Raw genomic sequence first — 15,408 nt, 5'->3', positions numbered from 1 at the left:
CTATCTGTTCCGTGGAGCTTGAAGACAAAGATGCTGCAGGCGGTCGGTCCGGGAGAGATGCAGTGGATCCAAGAGTGGATCGGAGATGTTGAAGACCTGTAAGCAGAGGGGACAGTGTTCACAGTCACTAGCCAGTGACCAGCGTGGCACCAGGTGGGTACCAGGCAATGTCGGGTGCAAACAGGAAGAAAGGTGTAGCTTGTCTCTGCAGCCACTTGGTCCCTGGAGGTCGACGACGTCCAGGAGTCGGTTCACGAGCTGTCCCACGCAGGCTCTCGCTGTCGGCGGTATCGGCGACTTGATCGAAGCAAACAAGCCTTGGCAAAAGCAATTGTTGTAGGAGATGAAATAAGCTGATGGTTCTGACCAGCAAGGTCAGAAGGACTGCTCCTTTGGAGGGGAGCAAGGGCCAGTCTGGAGCAACCAGACCAGCGGTGTATTTCGTAGAGTTCGTCGCCAAGACGGCTACTAGCCAGCGGGCCGCGTTACAACAAACAAATGATGGACGGAATGCTGACAATGCAGACATTCTCCCCCAGTCAAGAGATCTGGGTTAATTCCATCGTTCTTTAGCCCACTCTGCCACCCCAGTTCAGACATGGCCTTATGCAAATCAGTCTTGACCCTGTGCCTCATGGGAACAGTCCAGCCCGAACTGCCAAGCCATGTCTTCCCTGGACCGGAATCAAGCATCCTAGGACCGGTTTCTGGCTATCAGCCGTCATCAGCCAGGATAGCTTGACTCCAGTGGCGTAGTGAGCAAGGGTCCCACGTCTGGGAATTCCCATCCCACTTAGGGCGAAAAGCGTTACAACAAACAAATGATGGACGTAATGCTGACAATGCAGACATTCTCCCCCAATCAAGAGATCTGGGTTAATTCCATCGTTCTTTTGCCCACTACGCCACCCCAGTTCAGACATGGCCATATGCAAATCAGTCTTGACCCTGTGCCTCATGGGAACAGTCCAGCCCGAACTGCCAAGCCATGTCTTCCCTGGACCGGAATCAAGCATCCTAGGACCGGTTTCTGGCTAGCAGCCGTCATCAGCCAGGATAACTTGACTCCAGTGGCGTAGTGAGCAAGGGTCCCACGTCTGGGAATACCCATCCCACTTAGGGCGAAAAGCGTTACAACAAACAAATGATGGACGGAATGCTGACAATGCAGACATTCTCCCCCAGTCAAGAGATCTGGGTTAATTCCATCGTTCTTTTGCCCACTACGCCACCCCAGTTCAGACATGGCCATATGCAAATCAGTCTTGACCCTGTGCCTCATGGGAACAGTCCAGCCCGAACTGCCAAGCCATGTCTTCCCTGGACCGGAATCAAGCATCCTAGGACCGGTTTCTGGCTATCAGCCGTCATCAGCCAGGATAGCTTGACTCCAGTGGCGTAGTGAGCAAGGGTCCCACGTCTGGGAATACCCATCCCACTTAGGGCGAAAAGCGTTACAACAAACAAATGATGGACGGAATGCTGACAATGCAGACATTCTCCCCCAGTCAAGAGATCTGGGTTAATTCCATCGTTCTTTTGCCCACTACGCCACCCCAGTTCAGACATGGCCATATGCAAATCAGTCTTGACCCTGTGCCTCATGGGAACAGTCCAGCCTGAACTGCCAAGCCATGTCTTCCCTGGACCGGAATCAAGCATCCGGTTAGGCGCGTCGAGTGGCAAAATGCAGAAGGGCCCCACGCAGATCGTGGAGATGCTGGAGGGCTCACCTTTGGTGCAGATGCTGCTCGAGGGTTGGGCTTCTCAGATCCCAAAGCACAACTTGGAGGGAGCCTCGGTTGTTGCACTTGTCAGCTTGTCGTGGTCGTTTCAAGATGGCTGGCTCCACGTGTCTCGGTGCCTCCACGGGTCTCCTCTTTTCCGGGACTGTGGATCGGGCGGTGAGAGGTCTGGAGGTCCAGGTCTTGTCAGTCTCTGGGCTCGGGCTCCGGCGGGAGGCGGCGGCAAAGCAGACGTTGATTCGCTGGATGGTGCTTGCGTTAGCAAGGTGGTCACTCCCTGACCACAGGGGAGATTGGCTTCAGTCCTCTGTGCGGCAGAGCGTCGAAGTTCCCGTCTCCTTCTTAGTTTTAAGTTGATTCCAGGATGTCTGAAGTCTTAGGACACAGCTCCTACCTTTAAGCGGATTCTAGGGGCCGGACTACCTGCTAGGTCCCTCCCTATGGGTGGGACCAGGAAGGGGGGTGGTTACACCCCCAATCCTTTGTCCAGCTCGCCCCAGGCCCGGGACTGGTGTGCCCCAGGACCGGTTTGAACTGGCATATGCACCGAGGCTCCTTGTGAGCCACAGGCATGTCTGGTTTCTTTCAAGTCCTACCTGACCAATACACAAAATCCTGTCTGGGGTGGTGCATGCACCTCCCCTGGCAGGAAACCCTTTGTCCACACCTCCCAAGCTGGAAGGACTCCCAGCAGCAGGAGGGCAGACTTGTGTCTGTGGTGGCAGCATCCATTTTGTGGAGCTGAGGCTATGTCTGATTTTACCCGGGTTTCAGGTACTGTACATGTCGTGTCCCTCTAGAAGGGTGGAATGCTAACCCCGTCGCCAGAATTGGCGAGGGGTTAGTATTCCAATTCGTATGACACCTTACTCGACATGTTTTGATAAAGCCAAACCAAAGATAGCATTTAACCGCGAGGTTCATAATGCACTTAAGAGTATATGGTATGACGATATCTGGAAACAGTAGAAGGAAGTTGTTCCGACCACTGCAGACAGGCTCAGCTCATGCCAGAGCACCATCTCACATGGGACCAAGCACTCTGCCTTCAGGATTGTTAAGGCCTGCCATAGGAGTGACTTATAGGTTACCAGGTGTCCCATTTAAGGTTAGGTATAGGTATACTACACCTAAGTAAGAGGTGATTACACCAACTTACCCCAGCTGAGTGATCAGCCAGTTGTGTCAAATTGTTAGGCCAGGCCAGGGGTGGCACAATACATGCTTCAGCCCCTGGCAGGCCTTGGGTACACCAATGCCCTGGGTACCTAGTGTACACTGGTACAGGGGCTGACAGGGTGATCCACTTCCAATTGGTTATGCACCTAGGGTGCATAGTTTTAATTTAGTAGAGAGAACAGCAGGCTGGGGGTCTGATTAGCAGGCCCACAGCCTCAATATGTCAAAAACCAGTGAAGCAAAAAGCAAAAATTTGGGGTGACCATTGGATAGCAGACCCTACTCTCCTACACAACCCCCCCCCAAACGCTGGGACATTAAACTAGCCTTGACCAGTCTTGTCTTCATGTCCTAAGTGGAAGTACCTGGAGAGACCATCTGCATTCCCATGGTCAGTACCTGGCCGGTGCTCCACTGTAAAGTCCATCCCCTGTAGGGAAATGGACCACCTAAGCAGTTTGGGGTTTTCACCCTTCATCTGATTTAGCCACAAGAGGGGCTTATGGTCGGTCTGAATCTTGAAGTGAGTGCCAAACAAGTATGGCCTCAGCTTCTTCAGGGCCCACACCACAGCAAAGGCCTCCCTCTCAATAGCTGACCAATTCTTCTCTCTGGGGGTCAACCTTCTGCTAATAAAAGCAATGGGTTGGTCTTGACCATCTACATTAAGTTGTGACAGCACAGCTCCCACACCCAACTCAGAAGCATCTGTTTGGACAATAAACTCTTTGGAGTAGTCAGGACTTTTCAGGCTAGGTGCAGAGCACATGGCCTCCTTCAGGTCATCAAATGCCTTTTGACAGCTTACTGTCCACTGAACCTTTTTGGGCATCTTCTTGGATGTCAGATCATTAAGAGGAGTCACAATGGACCCATAGTTCTTAACAAACTTCCTGTAGTACCCAGTCAAGCCCAAGAAAGCTCGAACTTGAGTCTGGGTGGTTGGAGGGGACCAGTCCTTGATGGATTGTATCTTACTCTCCAGTGGTTGAACTTGGCCTCCACCTACAAGGTGGCCCAAATATACAACCTTACTCTGCCCTATCTGGCACTTAGTAGCCTTGATAGTGAGGCCTGCCCTTTGCAGAGCCTCAAGAGCCTTCTTCAGGTGGATCAGGTGATCCTCCCAGGTGGAGCTAAAGACAGCAATGTCATCCAGATATGCTGCGCAAAAGTCATCCAACCCAGTAAGGACTTGGTTCACCAGCCTTTGGAAGGTGGCAGGTGCATTCTTCAGACCAAAGGGCATCACCACACTGGTAGTGCCCACCTGGGGTTGAGAATGCTGTTTTGGCCTTAGACTCCTCAGCTAATCTGATTTGCCAATAGCCAGCTGTCAAGTCAAATGTGCTCAAAAACTTTGCAGAAGCTAGTTTGTCTATGAGCTCATCTGCCCTTGGAATAGGGTGTGCATCTGTCCTGGTGACAGCATTGAGACCCCTGTAGTCCACACAGAACCTCATCTCTCTCTTGCCATCTTTGGTGTGAGGTTTGGGGACCAGAACCACTGGGCTAGCCCAGGGGCTCTCTGAGGGTTCAATGACACCTAATTCCAGCATTTTATGTACCTCAGCCTTTATACAGTCCCTGACGTGGTCAGGTTGTCTGTAAAGCTTGTTCTTTACAGGCAGACTGTCACCAGTGTCCACCACATGGGTACACCAGTCAGTTTGACTAGGTATCAAGGAAAACATATGTGAAAATGATTGTAGAACCTGTCTACATTCAGTCTGCTGATGGGCAGTGAGGTTGCCTCCAAGGGTCACCCCTTCAACTGAGCCATCTTCAGGGTTCTGAGACAACAGGTCTGGGAGAGGGTCACTCTCTTCCTCCTGTCCCTCATCTGTAGCCATGAGCAAGCCCATGTCTGCCCTGTCAACATATGCTTTAAGCCTGTTAACATGGAGTACCCTGTGGGGACTCCTGGGAGTTCCTAGGTCGACCAAGTAGGTGACCTCTCCCTTCTTTTCCAGGATTGTATGGGGTCCAGACCATTTGTCTTGGAGTGCTGCTGGGGCCACTGGCTCCAACACCCATACCTTCTGTCCTGGCTGAAACTCAACCAAGACAGCCTTTTGGTCATGCCAAGCTTTCTGTAAGGCCTGGCTTGCCTCAAGGTTTTTGGATGCCTTCTCCATATACTCAGCCATCCTGGAGCGGAGACCAAGTACATAGTCCACTATGTCTAGCTTAGGCTTTTTGAGAGGTAACTCCCATCCTTCCTTCACCAAACACAGTGGGCCTCTCACAGGGTGCCCAAACAACAATTCAAAGGGGCTGTAGCCAACTCCTTCTTGTGGGACCTCTCTGTAAGCAAACAGAAGGCAGGGTAGAAGGATGTCCCATCTTCGCCTGAGCTTTTCAGGTAATCCTTTGATCATACCCTTTAGGGTCTTGTTGAATCTCTCAACAAGCCCATTGCATTGTGGGTGATAAGGGGTGGTGAACTTGTAGTTGACACCACACTCCTTCCACATAGCTGTCAAGTATTCTGACATAAAGTTGGTACCTCTGTCAGATACTACCTCCTTAGGAAACCCCACTCTGGAGAATACTCCCAGCAGGGCCCTGGCCACAACAGGTGCTGTAGTGGTCCTAAGGGGAATTGCCTCTGGATACCTGGTGGCATGATCCACTACCACCAGTATAAATCTGTGCCCAGATGCAGTGGGAGGATCCATGGGACCCACTATGTCTATTCCCACTCTTTCAAAGGGGACCCCCACCACAGGTAGTGGTATTAGGGGGGCCTTTGTTGTGCCACCTGATTTGCCACTGGCTTGGCAGGTCACACGGGAGCGACAAAACTCCTTTGTATCTTCATTCATATGAGGCCAGTGAAAGTGAGGGACAAGCCTGTCCCAAGTCTTATTCTGGCCTAAGTGTCCTGCTAAAGGAATATCATGGGCCAAGGTAAGAAGGAAGCCCCTAAATTGCAGAGGTATAACCAACCTCCTGGTAGCACCAGGCTTGGGGTCTCTAGCCTCTGAATAAAGGAGCCCTTCATCCCAATACACTTTATGGGTACCTTGAGCATTCCCAGCAGCCTCAGCAGCAGCCAGCTGTCTGAGGGGTTCAAGAGAGGGACAGGATAACTGAGCCTGCCTCAAGTCAGCCCTTGAAGGTCCCCCTGTCCCCAGAAACTCAACGTGATCAGGTTCAAGCTCTTCAGGGACAGTTCCTTCAGGGTCCTCTAGATCAGCTTCCTGGGAAGGCTGATCATCACTCTGAGGCAGGGGGGAAGGCACAGCCTTGACCCTCCTGTTCTTCTTCTTGGTAGGTGCTTGGTCCATTGTTCCAGGATCCAAGACCTGAGGTTCAGTGAGGCACTTTTTGGCCTGTGACCTGGTCACAGCAAGGACATGTGATGCTATACCTAACATCTCTGCATGAGTCCTGTACTCCACTTCTGACCATAGAGAACTCTCTAGGTCATTGCCCAACAAACATTCTACTGGGAGGTCTGCACTAACCACAACCCTTTTGAGGCCAGTTACCCCTCCCCATGAGAAGTTAACAACTGCCACACTATGTGAAGTAGTGGCATTGCTGGCATTGGTCACCAGGTAGTTCTCACCTGGTATGTACTGTTCAGGGTCCACAAAGCCTGGTGTCACCATAGTGACACTGGCACATGTGTCCCTGTAGGCTTGAGCCACTTTGTCATTAATTAAAGGAGTCTGTCTGTACTTGCCCAGGTTACTGGGGCTCACAGTCAGGGACAAATCAATGTCCCCATCACAGATCAAGACTGCCTGTGTCAGGGTTCTGTCTAAGTCAGAATCTCCTTCAGTTCCCATAGTGATTCCCACTACACCCTTTGTCTGGGGACCAACACTGCTAACAGTAGTACTGGGAGCAGGTGCCTTAGGGGCAACAGTGTTGGGGGCTCCACCCTTTTTGCAATCACTAGTCCAGTGAGTTGTATTTTTGCAATGATTGCACCAGGGTTTCTTTTGACCTTCTTTCTTCTTTTTGGACTGTTGTTGGGACCCACCCTCCTTAGCAGTAGTTTGGGGCCCTGTTGAAGACTTCTGGTCTTTAGGTTTCTGATCTCCACCCTTTTGGTCTGTTTTCTTCTGATCACCCCCTTGGCCCTGGTTCTGGTTCTTTTGCTTAACCCTGGTTCTGACCCATTTGTCTGCCTTCTTTCCCAATTCTTGGGGAGAGGTCAGATCAGAGTCAACCAAGTGTTGATGCAGTTGCTGGTTTTGACAGTTATTTAAAATCTGTTCTCTCATCATCAAATTATACAATCCTGTAAAATCAGATACCTTACTTCCCAGCAACCAACCCTCCAAAGCCTTAGTGGCACATTCAACATATTCAGACCAGTCCTGAGTCTGTGTCTTTTGGGTGTCTCTGAACATTAACCTGTACTGTTCAGTGGTTAAGCCTAACCCATCTACCAGAACACTCTTCAGGACTCTGTAATTTCTGACATCCTCTTCTCTAACAGTGAGGAGTCTGTCTCTGCCTCTTCCTTCAAAGGAGAGCCAGAGGATTGCTGCCCACTGGTCTTCAGGAACCTGCTGTTCCTTGCAGGCTCTCTCAAGAGCAGTTATCCATTTGTGGATGTCATCCCCACTTTTGTAGGGGGGCACAACCTTAGACAGGTTCCTATTATCAAAGACCCTATCTTTGTCCTTAGGGACAATGCTGCCACCAGTGGGTATAGACCCACTCTCTCTAGGTTGCCTAGCCTTGTTCAGTTTTTCTTCCATCAGGGCTACCTCTAGCTCCTGCTTCCTGATCCTCAGCTGGGCTTCCTGCATTCTGGCCTCATGTTCCCTCCTCTGAGGGGTGGTCATCCTTTTCCTGGAGTGACCTTGAGAGCCTCTAGAGCCATGGGAAGCATTGGAGTCGCCTGAGCGATTCCTTTGCCTCCCAAGCCCTGTGTTAAGTCCACTGGGGAGATCCAATGGGGTAAACCCACTGTCAATCCCCAATAGCCTTAGTTTAGCTGGGCCAAGTATAACACTTGGCACTGGGCTAGTTCTCCCTTCATCCTCACTACTTTCTGTATCCTCACTACTTTCCTCCCCTGTAGTATGATTCTCATCTAAGGGATGGCTATTGGAACTGGGTACCTCTGTAGCATCTTCAGAAGGGGGGCCTCCTGTTCCTGACCCTAAGGGGGCTAACTGGGAAGCTTTCCTGAGTTCTCTCTGATTCTCATCATTTTGCAAGAGTTCTCTGAGCTCAGCAGAGGTAGGGTTCTTGGGCTGTTTAAGGCCTCTAAGAGTTGCCAAATGCCTGAGCTCATTCTGGTTAAGGGTAGCAAAGCTGGATGGTGCCCTCTGGGGGTCACTCTCAACAGAGATGGGTACAGTGGACCCCTCTGCCCCGGCCATTGCTCTTAAGTGTGGGTGGATGTGTTGCAATCTACCTACACTTGGGTTTACCTACTAAACCTATCTAGTAGTTGTAGTCAGGGTGTGCTACTCCCTTTGCTCTACAACAACTAAGTTCAGTAGAACTTATGTATATCTAATCTTGTTTTATATGTACCTACAGGTACCTATGTGATCTTTCAATTGGTAACCAAGAGATTACAATGGTAAAACACAGCAAGCTCAAATCCAACCGCTGCTCACCAATGTGAGAAGTTGGCCTGGTATATGATGCTCACTCGTTAAAGTGATCACCTTGTACCATGCCAAGCAACCCTTATGGTGTGGTTGTAAGTCAACCTTTTCGGACTAGCTGCCCTAGTGGTAGCGTAGGCTAAGCAGTCTTTGAGGCTAAACTCGTGAAGCGTGTTAAGCCAGCTGTTTTACCAAATGCAACCCCCTTTTATACCAATGAAAGGACACCACACAGATATATATTCAAAATATATATGTATTTATTTCTCAAAGTAACCCCTAGTCTCTTTATGAGCACAGGAGCACAAATCGTCAAACAAGATTACAGTAGAATACACAGAAGTTGCACTTTATATGGATAGGCCCTGGTGGCCGCTCGAACCATATACTAAAATAGTGGTATAAGTACCACGAACAGAAAAGGGAAAAGGCCTAGGGCCTCTAGAATCGCTGGGCCTACAAGGAGCTAACTTCAGTTACTGACCAGGAGGTCCACGGGTGGCGTGTGCAGAGCAAATAGTCACACGCGTGCTCCCATAGGTTTCAATGGGTGCGTAAAAAGTACAAAGTTACTGCAAAGAGGATCTTCCGGATGGACTAGGAACTCAAGATTTGGAACACAGGCACTAGAGATGTAATACTACACTTGGGCACAGGTGTGCCAGCTTTACCTCACCCACAGGAAGCGGGTGCATAGGCCTCGAAGTGCGTCGGGTTTCTTCTATCTGTTCCGTGGAGCTTGAAGACAAAGATGCTGCAGGCGGTCGGTCCGGGAGAGATGCAGTGGATCCAAGAGTGGATCGGAGATGTTGAAGACCTGTAAGCAGAGGGGACAGTGTTCACAGTCACTAGCCAGTGACCAGCATGGCACCAGGTGGGTACCAGGCAATGTCGGGTGCAAACAGGAAGAAAGGTGTAGCTTGTCTCTGCAGCCACGTGGTCCCTGGAGGTCGACGACGTCCAGGAGTCGGTTCACGAGCTGTCCCACGCAGGTTCTCGCTGTCGGCGGTGTCGGCGACTTGATCGAAGCAAACAAGCCTTGGCAAAAGCAATTGTTGTAGGAGATGAAATAAGCTGATGGTTCTGACCAGCAAGGTCAGAAGGACTGCTCCTTTGGAGGGGAGCAAGGGCCAGTCTGGAGCAACCAGACCAGCGGTGTATTTTGTAGAGTTCGTCGCCAAGATGGCTACTAGCCAGCGGGCCAGCAACCGGTTAGGCGCGTTGAGTGGCAAAATGCAGAAGGGCCCCACGCAGATCGTGGAGATGCTGGAGGGCTCACCTTTGGTGCAGATGCTGCTCGAGGGTTGGGCTTTTCAGATCCCAAAGCACAACTTGGAGGGAGCCTCGGTTGTTGCACTTGTCAGCTTGTCGTGGTCGTTTCAAGATGGCTGGCTCCACGTGTCTCGGTGCCTCCACGGGTCTCCTCTTTTCAGGGACTGTGGATCGGGCGGTGAGAGGTCTGGAGGTCCAGGTCTTGTCAGTCTCTGGGCTCGGGCTCCGGCGGGAGGCGGCGGCAAAGCAGACGTTGATTCGCTGGATGGTGCTTGCGTTAGCAAGGTGGTCACTCCCTGACCACAGGGGAGATTGGCTTCAGTCCTCTGTGCGGCAGAGCGTCGAAGTTCCCGTCTTCTTCTTAGTTTTAAGTTGATTCCAGGATGTCTGAAGTCTTAGGACACAGCTCCTACCTTTAAGCGGATTCTAGGGGCCGGACTACCTGCTAGGTCCCTCCCTATGGGTGGGACCAGGAAGGGGGGTGGTTACACCCCCAATCCTTTGTCCAGCTCGCCCCAGGCCCGGGACTGGTGTGCCCCAGGACCGGTTTGAACTGGCATATGCACCGAGGCTCCTTGTGAGCCACAGGCATGTCTGGTTTCTTTCAAGCCCTACCTGACCAATACACAAAATCCTGTCTGGGGTGGTGCATGCACCTCCCCTGGCAGGAAACCCTTTGTCCACACCTCCCAAGCTGGAAGGACTCCCAGCAGCAGGAGGGCAGACTTGTGTCTGTGGTGGCAGCATCCATTTTGTGGAGCTGAGGCTATGTCTGATTTTACCCGGGTTTCAGGTACTGTACATGTCGTGTCCCTCTAGAAGGGTGGAATGCTAACCCCGTCGCCAGAATTGGCGAAGGGTTAGTATTCCAATTCGTATGACACCTTACTCGACATGTTTTGATAAAGCCAAACCAAAGATAGCATTTAACCGCGAGGTTCATAATGCACTTAAGAGTATATGGTATGACGATATCTGGAAACAGTAGAAGGAAGTTGTTCCGACCACTGCAGACAGGCTCAGCTCATGCCAGAGCACCATCTCACATGGGACCAAGCACTCTGCCTTCAGGATTGTTAAGGCCTGCCATAGGAGTGACTTATAGGTTACCAGGTGTCCCATTTAAGGTTAGGTATAGGTATACTACACCTAAGTAAGAGGTGATTACACCAACTTACCCCAGCTGAGTGATCAGCCAGTTGTGTCAAATTGTTAGGCCAGGCCAGGGGTGGCACAATACATGCTTCAGCCCCTGGCAGGCCTTGGGTACACCAATGCCCTGGGTACCTAGTGTACACTGGTACAGGGGCTGACAGGGTGATCCACTTCCAATTGGTTATGCACCTAGGGTGCATAGTTTTAATTTAGTAGAGAGAACAGCAGGCTGGGGGTCTGATTGGCAGGCCCACAGCCTCAATATGTCAAAAACCAGTGAAGCAAAAAGCAAAAATTTGGGGTGACCATAGGATAGCAGACCCTACTCTCCTACACTATCCCTTGCCTTGTTCAAGGCCCTCAAGCAGTGTCTGTTTCAGTGCCTTCAGCAACCACTATGGCACACAGAGGCAGCAGGCAGTAAGGCTGTATTTTTAGCAGTCATGTTGTGCAAAGGGGAGCTGTTGGAGATTTATTGCGATACTGCACAAGATATATGTATTTATACAGAAATTTGATATTATTGCACCGCACCTTATATGTTGTACTTTGATTATTGGCAGGTTTCTTTAATATATATTGGTAAGGCCAGCATCGTCATCATGAATACAGTACAAGAGCTGATTACAAGGTCATTCCAGGCACGGCCACTTCAAGAGAAAATAGATTTAAAGCAATTGGGACCTCATCGGCCTGACCTAAAACTACAGCAAACTTCCCAGGACAGAGGAAAAATGTCCACACGTACATTCTCAAACGCCTGGTACACAAAAGCTGATTGGGAGCTGAATTGTGTGCACACCAGAACGCCATTGCCTCGAGGCGAGTGCACTGCTGCCGCAGAGGGAAGCGGAAAGCCACCGCAGTGAGAAAGGGAAGGGAAAGGAAAGCAGGCTGCCGGTCGGGCGGCCGGCCCTCGGCTTCACACCTGTCACTCGTCTCCATCTGCCGATTCAAACGGCTTACAGGCTGGTTGCTCCCTGCCCCCCCCTCCCCGTGGTGTGCAGTGCAGACCAGAGCGCGGGTGGCCGCCAGAACTCGCAGCCTTTGCAGCAGCGGCCGCGGGCAAAATTCGGGAACGGCCCGGTCGCGGCGGGAGCCCTCGGCAGGCAGCCGGCCGGGGGCCACGAGAGCTCTTGGTCAGCTCAGGGCCAGTCTGGAAAGCGGAGAGGATTGCAGCAAGGTCCTCTACAGCGGCAGGAGCATTCCAGAAGCCGCGGGAACACTCAGCAGCAGGAACAGTAGCAGCGAGGGCTTCCCCTGAGGCGGTGGGAGTCGCAGGAGTCACTGAGACCAGCCTGTACATCTGTGTATCTGCCGACGCGGGAGACAAGAGGTAAGAGGTGGAGGCAAGCGTGGCAGCCGTTAGAGGTCGCCGCTAAGTAAGAGCCAGAGGGTGCGGTCTGAGGGGTTGGTAGACTAGGTCTCCAGCTTGCAGCCCCCCTCGTGTGCACCGCTTGCTAACCCCCTCCATCCCCCTCCACCCCTCCGTGCCCTCAAAACAAAAAACACAGCTCAACCCAGGGGCCCACATCAGCACTAGTACTGGGATTCCCTCCCCCCCAGCACAATCAGGCACAAACAAGCCTAGCCCCAGCAAACGGCGCAAAAAGAGATGACGCTCAGGAAGACTAAATCCTGCACGGAGGATGAGGGGGAAGTGAACCCTGAGAGTCTAGCACAAAGAAGGGTAACCAGAAGCATAAGCACCCAAAAATCCCAGGATCTGGTCTCTGGCAATTCCCTCCCCCAAGGCCTTATCACTCAATTCTTTCAGGCCTCAAACTGCCCCTCACCTTTGGATGAAACGTCACAAGATCCCGCGACCAATGCCATACCGGGGATCCCAAAGATCCACCTGGACCTAAGGGACTCTTACGCCTGCGAGTCTGCTAACTTCGAATCACCTGGGAGCCTTGTTGCTTGTTTTCAGCCTGAGGCCAGGACAAAGAGCCCGATTAGGGTCACTGCCGACATTCACGATAGGCCAAATCTGGGGGCCAACGTGGATTCAGATACTGGGAGGACAAGCGAGGCTGTCGCATCCTCCTCCCCAAAGAGCACAGGCACAGGCAAGGGTCTGAATGCAATTGTGACACCTAGGGAAATACAGAGGCCAATCCCCCAAGGTACGGAGGTTCCAACAACTTCGTTCTTACTAAAATTGGAACAGACCATTGAACGAACACTTGAAACTACCCCTATTAATTTAGGAAGAGCTAAGGCCCAGAGAACTGCACAAACGGAGGGTTGGAGTCCGCTGAGTTTAACTCATCACCAAGACTTAACCGACCCAATTGATGAACCCACCTCTAAAGACCTTAACTTGTCAGCAATAAGAGAAGTCCAGGACACAATGGCCAGGGCACTGCTATGGCAGTCCGCAAAGATGGAACTCCAAATCGATCTTTTGCAGTCGATAGCCCAGCATTTGGTGTGCCAAGATGATAAGCTGGCAAAGCTGGAAGTCCAACTTAACGTCCAACAAGCTCATGCCGCCAGCACCAATTCCTGTGACGTCTTAATTGATAAATGGGCAAGTTTACCTGAAGTCTTAAAAGAGATGCTTGCATTAGCCAAGGGTCAGGGCGAGACAACCACGCAAGAACAAGCCGCACAAAAGCCACCACCACAGACGACAGAGCATGCCGAAACAGCAACCCTTAGCACAACGGGCAATAGCGCCTCAAAGGTTCCCCTAGTAGGGCCCCGCATTAACTTTATTTTGGCTAATAAAGGGAATGGTGACCCCGAGGTCTCGGATCTCGAGACCGTTAGTGATGACCTGTCTGTTACTACCTCTCAGGTGGAGAGGGTCGAAGGAGCATTAGCAAGTGCCAAAGCCCCGTTATCAAGGAGAGCCAAAAAAAGACTCAAAAAACAACTTAAGAAGTCCAAAGCTAGAAGCAGAAACACACCCTCGGTGGTATCAACCCTGGGCGACACTGAAACTAAACGTATCCCTAAACCACTCTTCCCCATTTTCATACCCAAGCAGGTGTCTAAAATGGACAAGTCATGTGACGCACCTCTTGTTCGCGGTGAGGCCCAAAGTCAACAAATCCCTCTCATGGAGGGTCAAACCAATGAGCCTCTCCAACAAAGGCCTTCACAGGTGGCCGTCGCCGCTCCATTCAGTGCCCCCAACCCTTCTGGTTGGGTTCTGAAACATGAGTCTGTAACAAATCCCAAACTACAACAGGGCGCACAGCCAGTACAGTCTAGAGTGGTAGGTCTACAAACTGAGGGGCAGGGGAATCAGCAACCAGGAGTCGCACTCAAAAATTACCTAAACTTAGCATCAGACCAGGGGGAGTGGCAAGGATGTCCGAGTGTGGAAGGCCAATCAAGCATGGGGCCCAATGGGCAGCAGCCAGAACCCACTCACAAAAACCCTTTAAATTTCAGTTACCAGAGGCTAAAGCTCCAGGGAGAAGGGGTGAGTTTGTGGTCCATCACACAAAAAAACAAACAATCCACCTATGAGCTGCAGTTAACCCCAAGGTACACAGCAAAAGGCTCATTTGACATCTTGAACAGGTCCAACATTGTCCGCCTGTTTGGCCATATTGCCTCCCTGGCCCAAATCACCTCAGAAAATATTGAGTGGGTGATATTCAAGAGACTGGAGACAGACACTCATGACGATTCCACCATAATCGGACTTGCGAGTCAGCAAGTCCAACAGGCCGTCCTTAAGGAAGCAACACTGTTCGCTGAATGGGGCATTGAAGTTGTTGCACCAAGTACACTGAAATATCCACATGTCCTGTTGCCGCAACAGGACACCCCAGAACCGTCATCCATTCTTAAAGGCATAAGGCACATCCGCCCAGAAATAGGGGCGAAATCAGGGCGGGCAAAAACCCCGCTAAAAATCAAAATCCAGCAAAATGACGGGCAACGGAGCGTGCAGCGGCATTTCCAGACATCGGATCACCTGGAGGCCACATGGAGACAGTGTCCCTAACCTAATAAACAGCCATGTAAATAACGCCTGTTCAAATCCACTTAGGGGCCTAGTCCGCGAGTTATCCATTATCTCATGGAATATTGCGGGGATGAGCAACATCTTTAGGGACATAACTACACCTGAATACCTCGCACAGGGGGACATACTGTGTATTCAGGAAACCTGGGCAAGGGCAACGACCGCCATCGGTGGCTTTTACGAACATTTTAAACCAGCGACCAAAAGGACAATCTTTGGACGCCCGTCAGGGGGCCTCTCTATCTACGTAAGTCATGCGTGCAAAATTAACACAACTGAATTAAAGTTGGGGTCTCCTGATCTTCAAGCCATCCTAATCAGTGGGTTGTCATCGGGTCGAAAATCTCGCCCCTTTCTACTAATTAATTGTTATTTCAACCCAATTAAGTATCAATCCTCCCAGGCCATGGAATCACTTATTTCAATTTTGGAAGATCTTTTAATAAATTGGAAGGACCAAGACGTAATAATCGCGGGC

Source organism: Triturus cristatus, chromosome 6, assembly GCF_964204655.1.
Source record: "Triturus cristatus chromosome 6, aTriCri1.1, whole genome shotgun sequence".
NCBI lineage: Eukaryota > Metazoa > Chordata > Amphibia > Caudata > Salamandridae > Triturus > Triturus cristatus.
The sequence above is the reverse complement of the archived record's forward strand: the minus strand, read 5'-3'. Positions refer to the sequence as shown.